Source organism: Taudactylus pleione, unplaced genomic scaffold (genome assembly GCF_031769625.1).
Source record: "Taudactylus pleione unplaced genomic scaffold, aTauple2 ptg000085l, whole genome shotgun sequence".
NCBI classification, from domain to species: Eukaryota; Metazoa; Chordata; class Amphibia; order Anura; family Myobatrachidae; genus Taudactylus; species Taudactylus pleione.
In genome coordinates this window covers 1,852,281-1,870,688 of record NW_028284487.1, presented here as the reverse complement: position 1 = coordinate 1,870,688, position 18,408 = coordinate 1,852,281, and the positions used below count along the sequence as shown (strand labels likewise).

Genomic DNA, 18,408 nt, shown 5'->3' with positions numbered 1-18,408 from the left:
GTTGGTCAAACTTGCAAGATCAAAAATTTTAGTTAAAACTTAGTAAAGAGTGATGAGCACAATGTCAAATAAACCTGTATATATCTATTTCAAATGAACATTTTACAAAGTTTTTCAAGCTAATAATATTTATATTTGAAAAAAATATGCATTATTTCTAGCAACTTGAACATTTGTATTCTACTGACATGAGATTTAACAAGATTGTCTTGCTATCTATTTTCTTGCCTTGTTATCAAGAGCTGCTTGCATATTTTGGTAAGACTTTGTAGAAATAAAATGCCTTTTAATGAAATAATTCAAGTATACTGCTTAAAAAAAACTTGTATATTAACAAAAATACTACCATACCAAATGTTAAATTTATCATCATTTTTGCTAAACTTGCAGATAAAAATTAGACATTTCTGTTTTCATTGAAAACAGATGACCTAAGAGTGAATGTTATAATACAACATAATATGATTGCAGCTTCTAATGTATTAACTTGATCACACCAACGCTCTGCAGCATTGGATGGTTGCTGGCATTGTCAACTGAAAATTTAAGTACTAGGAAAAATGGCTACATGGAGATACTGGGTTGAGTGGCATCTTTTTCAATGGTTGGAAAACAGTAGTTAGAAATGATGCTACAATTCATATGTTAGCTTTAAATAGAAAAAAACGACACTTTGTTACCAATCTCTTTTACAATAACAAAATAAATTGAAACTTCTTTAGTTCTTTAATCAGTTGTTTGCTGTATTATGATATTTTTTATGGTTAAAAGCTAAATGATTTTAGGATAAAATGTATTCTCATTAGCAGAGAAAGAACAGAGTTTATAATTGAACAAACAACACATCTAACATTGGATATTAGTAGGAAAGGCTTCTTAAAAGTGAACCAGTTAAATGAGTTCCTTATTGTCAAATCTAATTTCACTGGGGATTGAACCCAGGACCTTCCACGAGTAAAGCAGATGTGATAACCCTTACACTATGAAACCAGGATGAGTGGACAATGGGTGGCCAAGTTTGTATGATCACAAGTGTGCATGATCACTTTGTTACCAATTTATTATACAATAACAATATAAATTGAAAATTCTTTAGTTCTTTAATCAGTTGTTTGCTCTATTATGATAGTTTTTTATGGTTGAAAGCTAAATGTTTTTAAGATAAAATGTATTCTCATTAGCAGTGAAAAAACAGTTTGTAAGTGAACAAACAACATATTTCACATTGGGCAGTAGCAGGAAAGCCTTCCTTAAAGTATACCTGTTGGTATAAGTCATTATTAATAAATATGATTTCACTGGGGATTGAACCCAGGACCTTCTGCATGTAAAGCAGATGTGATAACCACTACACTATGAAACCAAGATGGAGGCTGTCCTCACATGGTTGGTCAAACTTGCAAGATCAAAAATTTTAGTTAAAACTTAGTAAAGAGTAATGAGCACAATGTCCAATAAACCTGTATATATCTATTTCAAATGAACATTTTACAAAGTTTTTCAAGCTAATAATATTTATATTTGAAAAAAATATGCATTATTTCTAGCAACTTGAACATTTGTATTCTACTGACATGAGATTTAACAAGAACGTCTTTCTATGTATTTTCTTGCCTTGTTATCAAGAGCTACTTGCATATTTTGGTAAGACTTTGTAGAAATAAAATGCCTTTTAATGACATAATTCAAGTATACTGCTTAAAAAAAACTTGTAGATTAACAAAAATACTACCATTCCAAATGTTAAATTTATCATCATTTTTGCTAAACTTGCAGATAAAAATTAGACGTTTCTGTTTTCATTGAAAACAGATGACCTAAGAGTGAATGTTATAATACAACATAACATGATTGCAGCTTCTAATGTATTAACTTGATCACACCAACCCTCTGCAGCATTGGATGATTACTGGCATTGTCAGGTGAAAATTGAACTACTGGGAAAATGGCTACATGGAAATACTGGGTTGAGTGGCATCTTTATCAAAGGTTGGGAAAACAGTAGTTAGAAATGATGCTACAATTCATATGTTAGCTTTAATTAGAAAAAAATGACACTGTTACCAATCTCTTTTACAATAACAAAATACATTTAAACTTCTTTAGTTCTTTAATCAGTTGTTTGCTGTATTATGATATTTTTTATGGTTAAAAGCTAAATGATTTTAGGATAAAATGTATTCTCATTAGCCGAGTAAGAACAGAGTTTATAATTGAACAAACAACACATCTAACATTGGATATTAGCAGGAAAGGCTTCTTAAAAGTGGACCAGATTGAATAAGTTCAGTATTGACATATCTGGTTTCACTGAGGATTGAGCCCAGGACCTTCCACGAGTGAAGCAGATGTGATAACCCTTACACTATGAAACCAAGATGAGTGGAACATGGGTGGCCAAGTTTGTATGATCACAAATGTGCATGATCACTTTGTTACCAATTTATTATACAATAACAAAATAAATTGAAACTTCTTTAGTTCTTCAATCAGCTGTTTGCTCTATTATGATAGTTTTTTATGGTTGAAAGCTAAATGTTTTTAAGATAAAATGTATTCTCATTAGCAGTGAAGAAACAGTTTGTAAGTGAACAAACAACATATTTCACATTGGGCAGTAGCAGGAAAGCCTTCCTTAAAGTATACCTGTTGGTATAGGTCATGATTAATAAATTTGATTTCACTGGGGATTGAACCCAGGACCTTCTGCGTGTAAAGCAGATGTGACAACCACTGCACTATGAAACCAAGATGGAGGCTGTCCTCACATGGTTTGTCAAACTTGCAAGATCAAAAATTTTAGTTAAAACTTAGTAAAGAGTAATGAGCACAATGTCAAATAAACCTGTATATATCTATTTCAAATGAACATTTTACAAAGTTTTTCAAGCTAATAATATTTATATTTGAAAAAAATATGCATTATTTCTAGCAACTTGAACATTTGTATTCTACTGACATGAGATTTAACAAGATTGTCTTGCTATCTATTTTCTTGCCTTGTTATCAAGAGCTGCTTGCATATTTTGGTAAGACTTTGTAGAAATAAAATGCCTTTTAATGAAATAATTCAAGTATACTGCTTAAAAAAAACTTGTATATTAACAAAAATACTACCATTCCAAATGTTAAATTTATCATCATTGTTGCTAAACTTGCAGATAAAAATTAGACATTTCTGTTTTCATTGAAAACAGATGACCTAAGAGTGAATGTTATAATACAACATAATATGATTGCAGCTTCTAATGTATTAACTTGATCACACCAACGCTCTGCAGCATTGGATGGTTGCTGGCATTGTCAACTGAAAATTTAAGTACTAGGAAAAATGGCTACATGGAGATACTGGGTTGAGTGGCATCTTTTTCAATGGTTGGAAAACAGTAGTTAGAAATGATGCTACAATTCATATGTTAGCTTTAAATAGAAAAAAACGACACTTTGTTACCAATCTCTTTTACAATAACAAAATAAATTGAAACTTCTTTAGTTCTTTAATCAGTTGTTTGCTGTATTATGATATTTTTTATGGTTAAAAGCTAAATGATTTTAGGATAAAATGTATTCTCATTAGCAGAGAAAGAACAGAGTTTATAATTGAACAAACAACACATCTAACATTGGATATTAGTAGGAAAGGCTTCTTAAAAGTGAACCAGTTAAATGAGTTCCTTATTGTCAAATCTAATTTCACTGGGGATTGAACCCAGGACCTTCCACGAGTAAAGCAGATGTGATAACCCTTACACTATGAAACCAGGATGAGTGGACAATGGGTGGCCAAGTTTGTATGATCACAAGTGTGCATGATCACTTTGTTACCAATTTATTATACAATAACAATATAAATTGAAAATTCTTTAGTTCTTTAATCAGTTGTTTGCTCTATTATGATAGTTTTTTATGGTTGAAAGCTAAATGTTTTTAAGATAAAATGTATTCTCATTAGCAGTGAAAAAACAGTTTGTAAGTGAACAAACAACATATTTCACATTGGGCAGTAGCAGGAAAGCCTTCCTTAAAGTATACCTGTTGGTATAAGTCATTATTAATAAATATGATTTCACTGGGGATTGAACCCAGGACCTTCTGCATGTAAAGCAGATGTGATAACCACTACACTATGAAACCAAGATGGAGGCTGTCCTCACATGGTTGGTCAAACTTGCAAGATCAAAAATTTTAGTTAAAACTTAGTAAAGAGTAATGAGCACAATGTCCAATAAACCTGTATATATCTATTTCAAATGAACATTTTACAAAGTTTTTCAAGCTAATAATATTTATATTTGAAAAAAATATGCATTATTTCTAGCAACTTGAACATTTGTATTCTACTGACATGAGATTTAACAAGAACGTCTTTCTATGTATTTTCTTGCCTTGTTATCAAGAGCTGCTTGCATATTTTGGTAAGACTTTGTAGAAATAAAATGCCTTTTAATGACATAATTCAAGTATACTGCTTAAAAAAAACTTGTAGATTAACAAAAATACTACCATTCCAAATGTTAAATTTATCATCATTTTTGCTAAACTTGCAGATAAAAATTAGACGTTTCTGTTTTCATTGAAAACAGATGACCTAAGAGTGAATGTTATAATACAACATAACATGATTGCAGCTTCTAATGTATTAACTTGATCACACCAACCCTCTGCAGCATTGGATGATTACTGGCATTGTCAGGTGAAAATTGAACTACTGGGAAAATGGCTACATGGAAATACTGGGTTGAGTGGCATCTTTATCAAAGGTTGGGAAAACAGTAGTTAGAAATGATGCTACAATTCATATGTTAGCTTTAATTAGAAAAAAATGACACTGTTACCAATCTCTTTTACAATAACAAAATACATTTAAACTTCTTTAGTTCTTTAATCAGTTGTTTGCTGTATTATGATATTTTATATGGTTAAAAGCTAAATGATTTTAGGATAAAAAGTATTCTCATTAGCCGAGTAAGAACAGAGTTTATAATTGAACAAACATCACATCTAACATTGGATATTAGCAGGAAAGGCTTCTTAAAAGTGGACCAGATTGAATAAGTTCAGTATTGACATATCTGGTTTCACTGGGGATTGAGCCCAGGACCTTCCACGAGTGAAGCAGATGTGATAACCCTTACACTATGAAACCAAGATGAGTGGAACATGGGTGGCCAAGTTTGTATGATCACAAATGTGCATGATCACTTTGTTACCAATTTATTATACAATAACAAAATAAATTGAAACTTCTTTAGTTCTTCAATCAGCTGTTTGCTCTATTATGATAGTTTTTTATGGTTGAAAGCTAAATGTTTTTAAGATAAAATGTATTCTCATTAGCAGTGAAGAAACAGTTTGTAAGTGAACAAACAACATATTTCACATTGGGCAGTAGCAGGAAAGCCTTCCTTAAAGTATACCTGTTGGTATAGGTCATGATTAATAAATTTGATTTCACTGGGGATTGAACCCAGGACCTTCTGCATGTAAAGCAGATGTGACAACCACTGCACTATGAAACCAAGATGGAGGCTGTCCTCACATGGTTTGTCAAACTTGCAAGATCAAAAATTTTAGTTAAAACTTAGTAAAGAGTAATGAGCACAATGTCAAATAAACCTGTATATATCTATTTCAAATGAACATTTTACAAAGTTTTTCAAGCTAATAATATTTATATTTGAAAAAAATATGCATTATTTCTAGCAACTTGAACATTTGTATTCTACTGACATGAGATTTAACAAGATTGTCTTGCTATCTATTTTCTTGCCTTGTTATCAAGAGCTGCTTGCATATTTTGGTAAGACTTTGTAGAAATAAAATGCCTTTTAATGACATAATTCAAGTATACTGCTTAAAAAAAACTTGTAGATTAACAAAAATACTACCATTCCAAATGTTAAATTTATCATCATTTTTGCTAAACTTGCAGATAAAAATTAGACATTTCTGTTTTCATTGAAAACAGATGACCTAAGAGTGAATGTTATAATACAACATAACATGATTGCAGCTTCTAATGTATTAACTTGATCACACCAACCCTCTGCAGCATTGGATGGTTACTGGCATTGTCAGGTGAAAATTGAAGTACTGGGAAAATGGCTACATGGAGATACTGGGTTGAGTGGCATCTTTTTCAAAGGTTGGGAAAACAGTAGTTAGAAATGATGCTACAATTCATATGTTAGCTTTAATTAGAAAAAAATGACACTATTATCAATCTCTTTTACAATAACAAAATAAATTGAAACTTCTTTAGTTCTTTAATAAGTTGTTTGCTGTATTATTATATTTTTTATGGTCAAAAGCTAAATGATTTTAGGATAAAATGTATTCTCATTAGCAGAGAAAGAACAGAGTTTATAATTGAACAAACAACACATCTAACATTGGATATTAGCAGGAAAGGCTTCTAAAAAGTGGAGCAGATTGAATAAGTTCAGTATTGACAAATCTGGTTTCACTGGGGATTGAACGCAGGACCTTCCATGAGTAAAGCAGATGTGATAACCCTTACACTATGAAACCAAGATGAGTGGACAATGGGTGGCCAAGTTTGTAAGATCAGAAATATGCATGATCACTTTGTTACCAATTTATTATACAATAACAAAATAAATTGAAACTTCTTTAGTTCTTTAATCAGTTTTTTGCTCTATTATGTTAGTTTTTTTACGGTTGAAGGCTAAATGTTTTTAAGATAAATTGTATTCTCATTAGCAGTGAAGAAACAGTTTGTAAATGAACAAACAACATATTTCACATTGGGCAGTAGCAGGAAAGCCTTCCTTATAGTATACCTGTTTGTATAGGTCATGATTAATAAATTTGAATTCACTGGGGATTGAACCCAGGACCTTCTGCGTGTAAAGCAGATGTGATTACCACTACACTATAAAACGATGATGGAGGCTGTACTTACATGGTTGGTCAAACTTGCATGAACAAAAATTTCAGTTAAAACTTAGTAAAGAGTAATGAGCACAATGTCAAATACACCTGTATATATCTATTTCAAATGAAACATTTTAAAAAGTTTTTCAAGCTATTAATATTTATATTTGAAAAAAATATGCATTATTTCTAGCAACTTGAACATTTGTATTCTACTGACATGAGATTTAACAAGAATGTCTTTCTATGTATTTTCTTGCCTTGTTATCAAGAGCTGCTTGCATATTTTGGTAAGACTTTGTAGAAATAAAATGCCTTTTAATGACATAATTCAAGTATACTGCTTAAAAAAACTTGTAGATTAACAAAAATACTACCATTCCAAATGTTAATTTTATCATCATTTTTGCTAAACTTGCAGATAAAAATTAGACATTTCTGTTTTCATTGAAAACAGATGACCTAAGAGTGAATGTTATAATACAACATAACATGATTGCAGCTTCTAATGTATTAACTTGATCACACCAACACCTCTGCAGCATTGGATGGTTACTGGCATTGTCAGGTGAAAATTGATGTACTGGGAAAAATGGCTACATGGAGATACTGGGTTGAGTGGAATCTTTTTCAAAGGTTGGGAAAACAGTAGTTAGAAATGATGCTACAATTCATATGTTAGCTTTAAATAGAAAAAAACGACACTTTGTTACCAATCTCTTTTACAATAACAAAATAAATTGAAACTTCTTTAGTTCTTTAATCAGTTGTTTGCTGTATTATGATATTTTTTATGGTTAAAAGCTAAATGATTTTAGGATAAAATGTATTCTCATTAGCAGAGAAAGAACAGAGTTTATAATTGAATAAACAACACATCTAACATTGGATATTAGCAGGAAAGGCTTCTTAAAAGTGAACCAGTTGAATGAGTTCAGTATTGTCAAATCTAATTTCCCTGGGGATTGAACCCAGGACCTTCCATGAGTAAAGCAGATGTGATCACCCTTACACTATGAAACCAGGATGAGTAGACAATGGGTGGCAAAGTTTGTATGATCACAAGTGTGCATGATCACTTTGTTACCAATTTATTATACAATAACAATATAAATTGAAACTTCTTTAGTTCTTTAATCAGTTGTTTGCTCTATTATGATAGTTTTTTATGGTTGAAAGCTAAATGTTTTTAAGATAAAATATATTCTCATTAGCAGTGAAGAAACAGTTTGTAAGTGAACAAACAACATATTTCACATTGGGCAGTAGCAGGAAAGCCTTCCTTAATGTATACCTGTTGGTATAAGTCATTATTAATAAACATGATTTCACTGGGGATTGAACCCAGGACCTTCTGCGTGTAAAGCAGATGTGATAACCACTACACTATGAAACCAAGATGGAGGCTGTCCTCACATGGTTGGTCAAATTTGCAAGATCAAAAATTTTAGTTAAAACTTAGTAAAGAGTAATGAGCACAATGTCCAATAAACCTGTATATATCTATTTCAAATGAACATTTTACAAAGTTTTTCAAGCTAATAATATTTATATTTGAAAAAAATATGCATTATTTCTAGCAACTTGAACATTTGTATTCTACTGACATGAGATTTAACAAGATTGTCTTGCTATGTATTTTCTTGCCTTGTTATCAAGAGCTGCTTGCATACTTTGGTAAGACTTTGTAGAAATAAAATGCCTTTTAATGACATAATTCAAGTATACTGCTTAAAAAAAACTTGTAGATTAACAAAAATACTACCATTCCAAATGTTAAATTTATCATCATTTTTGCTAAACTTGCAGATAAAAATTAGATGTTTCTGTTTTCATTGAAAACAGATGACCTAAGAGTGAATGTTATAATACAACATCACATGATTGCAGCTTCTAATGTATTAACTTGATCACACTAACCCTCTACAGCATTGGATGATTACTGGCATTGTCAGGTGAAAATTGAAGTACTGGGAAAATGGCTACATGGAGATACTGGGTTGAGTGGCATCTTTTTCAAAGGTTTTGAAAACAGTAGTTAGAAATGATGCTACAATTCATATGTTAGCTTTAATTAGAAAAAAATAACACTGTTACCAATCTCTTTTACAATAACAAAATAAATTGAAACTTCTTTAGTTCTTTAATCAGTTGTTTGCTGTATTATGATATTTTTTATGGTTAAAAGCTAAATGATTTTAGGATAAAATGTATTCTCATTAGCCGAGAAAGAACAGAGTTTATAATTGAACAAACAACACATCTAACAATGGATATTAGCAGGAAAGGCTTCTTAAAAGTGGACCAGATTGAATAAGTTCAGTATTGACAAATTTGGTTTCACTAGGGAATGAACCCAGGACCTTCCATGAGTATAGCAGATGTGATAACCCTTACACTATGAAACCAAGATGGGTGGATGATGGGTGGCCAAGTTTGTGTGATCACAAATGTGCATGATCACTTTGTTACCAATTTATTATACAATAACAAAATAAAATGAAACTTCTTTAGTTCTTTAATCAGTTGTTTGCTCTATTATGATAGTTTTTTATGTTTGAAAGCTAAATGTTTTTAAGATAAAATGTATTCTCATTAGCAGTGAAGAAACAGTTTGTAAGTGAACAAACAACATATTTCACATTGGGCAGTAGCAGGAAAGCCTTCCTTAAAGTATACCTGTTGGTATAAGTCATTATAAATAAATATGATTTCACTGGGGATTGAACCCAGGACCTTCTGCGTATAAAACTGATGTGATAATCACCACACTATGAAACCAAGATGGAGGCTGTTCTCACATGGTTGGTCAAACTTGCAAGATCAAAAATTTTAGTTAAAACTTAGTAAAGAGTAATGAGCACAATGTCAAATAAACCTGTATATATCTATTTCAAATGAACATTTTACAAAGTTTTTCAAGCTAATAATATTTATATTTGAAAAAAATATGCATTATTTCTAGCAACTTGAACATTTGTATTCTACTGACATGAGATTTAACAAGATTGTCTTGCTATCTATTTTCTTGCCTTGTTATCAAGAGCTGCTTGCATATTTTGGTAAGACTTTGTAGAAATAAAATGCCTTTTAATGAAATAATTCAAGTATACTGCTTAAAAAAAACTTGTATATTAACAAAAATACTACCATACCAAATGTTAAATTTATCATCATTTTTGCTAAACTTGCAGATAAAAATTAGACATTTCTGTTTTCATTGAAAACAGATGACCTAAGAGTGAATGTTATAATACAACATAATATGATTGCAGCTTCTAATGTATTAACTTGATCACACCAACGCTCTGCAGCATTGGATGGTTGCTGGCATTGTCAACTGAAAATTTAAGTACTAGGAAAAATGGCTACATGGAGATACTGGGTTGAGTGGCATCTTTTTCAATGGTTGGAAAACAGTAGTTAGAAATGATGCTACAATTCATATGTTAGCTTTAAATAGAAAAAAACGACACTTTGTTACCAATCTCTTTTACAATAACAAAATAAATTGAAACTTCTTTAGTTCTTTAATCAGTTGTTTGCTGTATTATGATATTTTTTATGGTTAAAAGCTAAATGATTTTAGGATAAAATGTATTCTCATTAGCAGAGAAAGAACAGAGTTTATAATTGAACAAACAACACATCTAACATTGGATATTAGTAGGAAAGGCTTCTTAAAAGTGAACCAGTTAAATGAGTTCCGTATTGTCAAATCTAATTTCACTGGGGATTGAACCCAGGACCTTCCACGAGTAAAGCAGATGTGATAACCCTTACACTATGAAACCAGGATGAGTGGACAATGGGTGGCCAAGTTTGTATGATCACAAGTGTGCATGATCACTTTGTTACCAATTTATTATACAATAACAATATAAATTGAAAATTCTTTAGTTCTTTAATCAGTTGTTTGCTCTATTATGATAGTTTTTTATGGTTGAAAGCTAAATGTTTTTAAGATAAAATGTATTCTCATTAGCAGTGAAGAAACAGTTTGTAAGTGAACAAACAACATATTTCACATTGGGCAGTAGCAGGAAAGCCTTCCTTAAAGTATACCTGTTGGTATAAGTCATTATTAATAAATATGATTTCACTGGGGATTGAACCCAGGACCTTCTGCATGTAAAGCAGATGGGATAACCACTACACTATGAAACCAAGATGGAGGCTGTCCTCACATGGTTGGTCAAACTTGCAAGATCAAAAATTTTAGTTAAAACTTAGTAAAGAGTAATGAGCACAATGTCCAATAAACCTGTATATATCTATTTCAAATGAACATTTTACAAAGTTTTTCAAGCTAATAATATTTATATTTGAAAAAAATATGCATTATTTCTAGCAACTTGAACATTTGTATTCTACTGACATGAGATTTAACAAGATTGTCTTGCTATGTATTTTCTTGCCTTGTTATCAAGAGCTGCTTGCATACTTTGGTAAGACTTTGTAGAAATAAAATGCCTTTTAATGACATAATTCAAGTATACTGCTTAAAAAAACTTGTAGATTAACAAAAATACTACCATTCCAAATGTTAAATTTATCATCATTTTTGCTAAACTTGCAGATAAAAATTAGATGTTTCTGTTTTCATTGAAAACAGATGACCTAAGAGTGAATGTTATAATACAACATCACATGATTGCAGCTTCTAATGTATTAACTGGATCACACTAACCCTCTGCAGCATTGGATGATTACTGGCATTGTCAGGTGAAAATTGAAGTACTGGGAAAATGGCTACATGGAGATACTGGGTTGAGTGGCATCTTTTTCAAAGGTTGGGAAAACAGTAGTTAGAAATGATGCTACAATTCATATGTTAGCTTTAATTAGAAAAAAATAACACTGTTACCAATCTCTTTTACAATAACAAAATAAATTGAAACTTCTTTAGTTCTTTAATCAGTTGTTTGCTGTATTATGATATTTTTTATGGTTAAAAGCTAAATGATTTTAGGATAAAATGTATTCTCATTAGCAGAGTAAGAACAGAGTTTATAATTGAACAAACAACACATCTAACATTGGATATTAGCAGGAAAGGCTTCTTAAAAGTGGACCAGATTGAATAAGTTCAGTATTGACAAATCTGGTTTCACTGGGGATTGAGCCCAGGACTTTCCACGAGTGTAGCAGATGTGATAACCCTTACACTATGAAACCAAGATGAGTGGAACATGGGTGGCCAAGTTTGTGTGATCACAAATGTGCATGATCACTTTGTTACCAGTTTATTATACAATAACAAAATAAATTGAAACTGCTTTAGTTCTTCAATCAGCTGTTTGCTCTATTATGATAGTTTTTTATGGTTGAAAGCTAAATGTTTTTAAGATAAAATGTATTCTTATTAGCAGTGAAGAAACAGTTTGTAAGTGAACAAACAACATATTTCACATTGGGCAGTAGCAGGAAAGCCTTCCTTAAAGTATACCTGTTGGTATAAGTCATTATTAATAAATATGATTTCACTGGGGATTGAACCCAGGACCTTCTGCGTATAAAACTGATGTGATAATCACCACACTATGAAACCAAGATGGAGGCTGTTCTCACATGGTTGGTCAAACTTGCAAGATCAAAAATTTTAGTTAAAACTTAGTAAAGAGTGATGAGCACAATGTCAAATAAACCTGTATATATCTATTTCAAATGAACATTTTACAAAGTTTTTCAAGCTAATAATATTTATATTTGAAAAAAATATGCATTATTTCTAGCAACTTGAACATTTGTATTCTACTGACATGAGATTTAACAAGATTGTCTTGCTATCTATTTTCTTGCCTTGTTATCAAGAGCTGCTTGAATATTTTGGTAAGACTTTGTAGAAATAAAATGCCTTTTAATGAAATAATTCAAGTATACTGCTTAAAAAAAACTTGTATATTAACAAAAATACTACCATTCCAAATGTTAAATTTATCATCAATTTTGCTAAACTTGCAGATAAAAATTAGACATTTCTGTTTTCATTGAAAACAGATGATCTAAGAGTGAATGTTATAATACAACATAATATGATTGCAGCTTCTAATGTATTAACTTGATCACACCAACGCTCTGCAGCATTGGATGGTTGCTGGCATTGTCAGCTGAAAATTGAAGTACTGGGAAAAATGGCTACATGGAGATACTGGGTTGAGTGGCATCTTTTTCAATGGTTGGAAAACAGTAGTTTGAAATGATGCTACAATTCATATGTTAGCTTTAAATAGAAAAAAACGACACTTTGTTGCCAATCTCTTTTACAATAACAAAATAAATTGAAACTTCTTTAGTTCTTTAATCAGTTGTTTGCTGTATTATGATATTTTTTATGGTTAAAAGCTAAATGATTTTAGGATAAAATGTATTCTCATTAGCCGAGAAAGAACAGAGTTTATAATTGAACAAACAACACATCTAACAATGGATATTAGCAGGAAAGGCTTCTTAAAAGTGGACCAGATTGAATAAGTTCAGTATTGACAAATTTGGTTTCACTAGGGAATGAACCCAGGACCTTCCATGAGTAAAGCAGATGTGATAACCCTTACACTATGAAACCAAGATGGGTGGATGATGGGTGGCCAAGTTTGTGTGATCACAAATGTGCATGATCACTTTGTTACCAATTTATTATACAATAACAAAATAAAATGAAACTTCTTTAGTTCTTTAATCAGTTGTTTGCTCTATTATGATAGTTTTTTATGTTTGAAAGCTAAATGTTTTTAAGATAAAATGTATTCTCATTAGCAGTGAAGAAACAGTTTGTAAGTGAACAAACAACATATTTCACATTGGGCAGTAGCAGGAAAGCCTTCCTTAAAGTATACCTGTTGGTATAAGTCATTATTAATAAATATGATTTCACTGGGGATTGAACCCAGGACCTTCTGCATGTAAAGCAGATGTGATAACCACTACACTATGAAACCAAGATGGAGGCTGTCCTCACATGGTTGGTCAAACTTGCAAGATCAAAAATTTTAGTTAAAACTTAGTAAAGAGTAATGAGCACAATGTCCAATAAACCTGTATATATCTATTTCAAATGAACATTTTACAAAGTTTTTCAAGCTAATAATATTTATATTTGAAAAAAATATGCATTATTTCTAGCAACTTGAACATTTGTATTCTACTGACATGAGATTTAACAAGAACGTCTTTCTATGTATTTTCTTGCCTTGTTATCAAGAGCTGCTTGCATATTTTGGTAAGACTTTGTAGAAATAAAATGCCTTTTAATGACATAATTCAAGTATACTGCTTAAAAAAAACTTGTAGATTAACAAAAATACTACCATTCCAAATGTTAAATTTATCATCATTTTTGCTAAACTTGCAGATAAAAATTATTCGTTTCTGTTTTCATTGAAAACAGATGACCTAAGAGTGAATGTTATAATACAACATAACATGATTGCAGCTTCTAATGTATTAACTTGATCACACCAACCCTCTGCAGCATTGGATGATTACTGGCATTGTCAGGTGAAAATTGAACTACTGGGAAAATGGCTACATGGAGATACTGGGTTGAGTGGCATCTTTATCAAAGGTTGGGAAAACAGTAGTTAGAAATGATGCTACAATTCATATGTTAGCTTTAATTAGAAAAAAATGACACTGTTACCAATCTCTTTTACAATAACAAAATACATTTAAACTTCTTTAGTTCTTTAATCAGTTGTTTGCTGTATTATGATATTTTTTATGGTTAAAAGCTAAATGATTTTAGGATAAAATGTATTCTCATTAGCCGAGTAAGAACAGAGTTTATAATTGAACAAACAACACATCTAACATTGGATATTAGCAGGAAAGGCTTCTTAAAAGTGGACCAGATTGAATAAGTTCAGTTTTGACATATCTGGTTTCACTGGGGATTGAGCCCAGGACCTTCCACGAGTGAAGCAGATGTGATAACCCTTACACTATGAAACCAAGATGAATGGAACATGGGTGGCCAAGTTTGTATGATCACAAATGTGCATGATCACTTTGTTACCAATTTATTATACAATAACAAAATAAATTGAAACTTCTTTATTTCTTCAATCAGCTGTTTGCTCTATTATGATAGTTTTTTATGGTTGAAAGCTAAATGTTTTTAAGATAAAATGTATTCTCATTAGCAGTGAAGAAACAGTTTGTAAGTGAACAAACAACATATTTCACATTGGGCAGTAGCAGGAAAGCCTTCCTTAAAGTATACCTGTTGGTATAGGTCATGATTAATAAATTTGATTTCACTGGGGATTGAACCCAGGACCTTCTGCGTGTAAAGCAGATGTGACAACCACTGCACTATGAAACCAAGATGGAGGCTGTCCTCACATGGTTTGTCAAACTTGCAAGATCAAAAATTTTAGTTAAAACTTAGTAAAGAGTAATGAGCACAATGTCAAATAAACCTGTATATATCTATTTCAAATGAACATTTTACAAAGTTTTTCAAGCTAATAATATTTATATTTGAAAAAAATATGCATTATTTCTAGCAACTTGAACATTTGTATTCTACTGACATGAGATTTAACAAGATTGTCTTGCTATCTATTTTCTTGCCTTGTTATCAAGAGCTGCTTGCATATTTTGGTAAGACTTTGTAGAAATAAAATGCCTTTTAATGAAATAATTCAAGTATACTGCTTAAAAAAAACTTGTAGATTAACAAAAATACTACCATTCCAAATGTTAAATTTATCATCATTTTTGCTAAACTTGCAGATAAAAATTAGACATTTCTGTTTTCATTGAAAACAGATGACCTAAGAGTGAATGTTATAATACAACATAACATGATTGCAGCTTCTAATGTATTAACTTGATCACACCAACCCTCTGCAGCATTGGATGGTTACTGGCATTGTCAGGTGAAAATTGAAGTACTGGGAAAATGGCTACATGGAGATACTGGGTTGAGTGGCATCTTTTTCAAAGGTTGGGAAAACAGTAGTTAGAAATGAGGCTACAATTCATATGTTAGCTTTAATTAGAAAAAAATGACACTATTACCAATCTCTTTTACAATAACAAAATAAATTGAAACTTCTTTAGTTCTTTAATAAGTTGTTTGCTGTATTATGATATTTTTTATGGTCAAAAGCTAAATGATTTTAGGATAAAATGTATTCTCATTAGCAGAGAAAGAACAGAGTTTATAATTGAACAAACAACACATCTAACATTGGATATTAGCAGGAAAGGCTTCTAAAAAGTGGAGCAGATTGAATAAGTTCAGTATTGACAAATCTGGTATCACTGGGGATTGAACGCAGGACCTTCCATGAGTAAAGCAGATGTGATAACCCTTACACTATGAAACCAAGATGAGTGGACAATGGGTGGCCAAGTTTGTAAGATCAGAAATATGCATGATCACTTTGTTACCAATTTATTATACAATAACAAAATAAATTGAAACTTCTTTAGTTCTTTAATCAGTTTTTTGCTCTATTATGTTAATTTTTTTTCCGGTTGAAGGCTAAATGTTTTTAAGATAAATTGTATTCTCATTAGCAGTGAAGAAACAGTTTGTAAATGAACAAACAACATATTTCACATTGGGCAGTAGCAGGAAAGCCTTCCTTATAGTATACCTGTTTGTATAGGTCATGATTAATAAATTTGAATTCACTGGGGATTGAACCCAGGACCTTCTGCGTGTAAAGCAGATGTGATTACCACTACACTATAAAATGATGATGGAGGCTGTACTTACATGGTTGGTCAAACTTGCATGAACAAAAATTTCAGTTAAAACTTAGTAAAGAGTAATGAGCACAATGTCAAATACACCTGTATATATCTATTTCAAATGAAACATTTTAAAAAGTTTTTCAAGCTATTAATATTTATATTTGAAAAAAATATGCATTATTTCTAGCAACTTGAACATTTGTATTCTACTGACATGAGATTTAACAAGAATGTCTTTCTATGTATTTTCTTGCCTTGTTATCAAGAGCTGCTTGCATATTTTGGTAAGACTTTGTAGAAATAAAATGCCTTTTAATGACATAATTCAAGTATACTGCTTAAAAAAACTTGTAGATTAACAAAAATACTACCATTCCAAATGTTAATTTTATCATCATTTTTGCTAAACTTGCAGATAAAAATTAGACATTTCTGTTTTCATTGAAAACAGATGACCTAAGAGTGAATGTTATAATACAACATAACATGATTGCAGCTTCTAATGTATTAACTTGATCACACCAACACCTCTGCAGCATTGGATGGTTACTGGCATTGTCAGGTGAAAATTGATGTACTGGGAAAAATGGCTACATGGAGATACTGGGTTGAGTGGAATCTTTTTCAAAGGTTGGGAAAACAGTAGTTAGAAATGATGCTACAATTCATATGTTAGCTTTAAATAGAAAAAAACGACACTTTGTTACCAATCTCTTTTACAATAACAAAATAAATTGAAACTTCTTTAGTTCTTTAATCAGTTGTTTGCTGTATTATGATATTTTTTATGGTTAAAAGCTAAATGATTTTAGGATAAAATGTATTCTCATTAGCAGAGAAAGAACAGAGTTTATAATTGAATAAACAACACATCTAACATTGGATATTAGCAGGAAAGGCTTCTTAAAAGTGAACCAGTTGAATGAGTTCAGTATTGTCAAATCTAATTTCCCTGGGGATTGAACCCAGGACCTTCCATGAGTAAAGCAGATGTGATCACCCTTACACTATGAAACCAGGATGAGTAGACAATGGGTGGCAAAGTTTGTATGATCACAAGTGTGCATGATCACTTTGTTACCAATTTATTATACAATAACAATATAAATTGAAACTTCTTTAGTTCTTTAATCAGTTGTTTGCTCTATTATGATAGTTTTTTATGGTTGAAAGCTAAATGTTTTTAAGATAAAATATATTCTCATTAGCAGTGAAGAAACAGTTTGTAAGTGAACAAACAACATATCTCACATTGGGCAGTAGCAGGAAAGCCTTCCTTAAAGTATACCTGTTGGTATAAGTCATTATTAATAAACATGATTTCACTGGGGATTGAACCCAGGACCTTCTGCGTGTAAAGCAGATGTGATAACCACTACACTATGAAACCAAGATGGAGGCTGTCCTCACATGGTTGGTCAAATTTGCAAGATCAAAAATTTTAGTTAAAACTTAGTAAAGAGTAATGAGCACAATGTCCAATAAATCTGTATATATCTATTTCAAATGAACATTTTACAAAGTTTTTCAAGCTAATAATATTTATATTTGAAAAAAATATGCATTATTTCTAGCAACTTGAACATTTGTATTCTACTGACATGAGATTTAACAAGATTGTCTTGCTATGTATTTTCTTGCCTTGTTATCAAGAGCTGCTTGCATACTTTGGTAAGACTTTGTAGAAATAAAATGCCTTTTAATGACATAATTCAAGTATACTGCTTAAAAAAAACTTGTAGATTAACAAAAATACTACCATTCCAAATGTTAAATTTATCATCATTTTTGCTAAACTTGCAG

At 31.0% G+C, this 18,408-nt stretch overlaps 10 non-coding genes across 10 annotated transcripts; all 10 read right to left on the bottom strand.

The window, feature by feature from the left end:
• Positions 1 to 1,290: 1,290 nt before the first annotated feature.
• On the bottom strand, positions 1,291 to 1,363 carry TRNAV-UAC (transfer RNA valine (anticodon UAC)). Its single transcript has one exon. It is a non-coding gene; the product is annotated as a tRNA-Val (tRNA).
• A 1,312-nt stretch (positions 1,364 to 2,675) lies between these two features.
• On the bottom strand, positions 2,676 to 2,748 carry TRNAV-UAC (transfer RNA valine (anticodon UAC)). Its single transcript has one exon. It is a non-coding gene; the product is annotated as a tRNA-Val (tRNA).
• Positions 2,749 to 4,061: 1,313 nt separating this feature from the next.
• On the bottom strand, positions 4,062 to 4,134 carry TRNAV-UAC (transfer RNA valine (anticodon UAC)). Its single transcript has one exon. It is a non-coding gene; the product is annotated as a tRNA-Val (tRNA).
• A 1,312-nt stretch (positions 4,135 to 5,446) lies between these two features.
• TRNAV-UAC (transfer RNA valine (anticodon UAC)) lies at positions 5,447 to 5,519 on the bottom strand. The gene has a single exon. It is a non-coding gene; the product is annotated as a tRNA-Val (tRNA).
• Positions 5,520 to 8,220: 2,701 nt separating this feature from the next.
• On the bottom strand, positions 8,221 to 8,293 carry TRNAV-UAC (transfer RNA valine (anticodon UAC)). The gene has a single exon. It is a non-coding gene; the product is annotated as a tRNA-Val (tRNA).
• A 2,698-nt stretch (positions 8,294 to 10,991) lies between these two features.
• Positions 10,992 to 11,064, bottom strand: TRNAV-UAC (transfer RNA valine (anticodon UAC)). The gene has a single exon. It is a non-coding gene; the product is annotated as a tRNA-Val (tRNA).
• Positions 11,065 to 13,762: 2,698 nt separating this feature from the next.
• On the bottom strand, positions 13,763 to 13,835 carry TRNAV-UAC (transfer RNA valine (anticodon UAC)). Its single transcript has one exon. It is a non-coding gene; the product is annotated as a tRNA-Val (tRNA).
• Positions 13,836 to 15,147: 1,312 nt separating this feature from the next.
• On the bottom strand, positions 15,148 to 15,220 carry TRNAV-UAC (transfer RNA valine (anticodon UAC)). Its single transcript has one exon. It is a non-coding gene; the product is annotated as a tRNA-Val (tRNA).
• Positions 15,221 to 16,534: 1,314 nt separating this feature from the next.
• TRNAV-UAC (transfer RNA valine (anticodon UAC)) lies at positions 16,535 to 16,607 on the bottom strand. The gene has a single exon. It is a non-coding gene; the product is annotated as a tRNA-Val (tRNA).
• A 1,315-nt stretch (positions 16,608 to 17,922) lies between these two features.
• Positions 17,923 to 17,995, bottom strand: TRNAV-UAC (transfer RNA valine (anticodon UAC)). The gene has a single exon. It is a non-coding gene; the product is annotated as a tRNA-Val (tRNA).
• Positions 17,996 to 18,408: the final 413 nt, after the last annotated feature.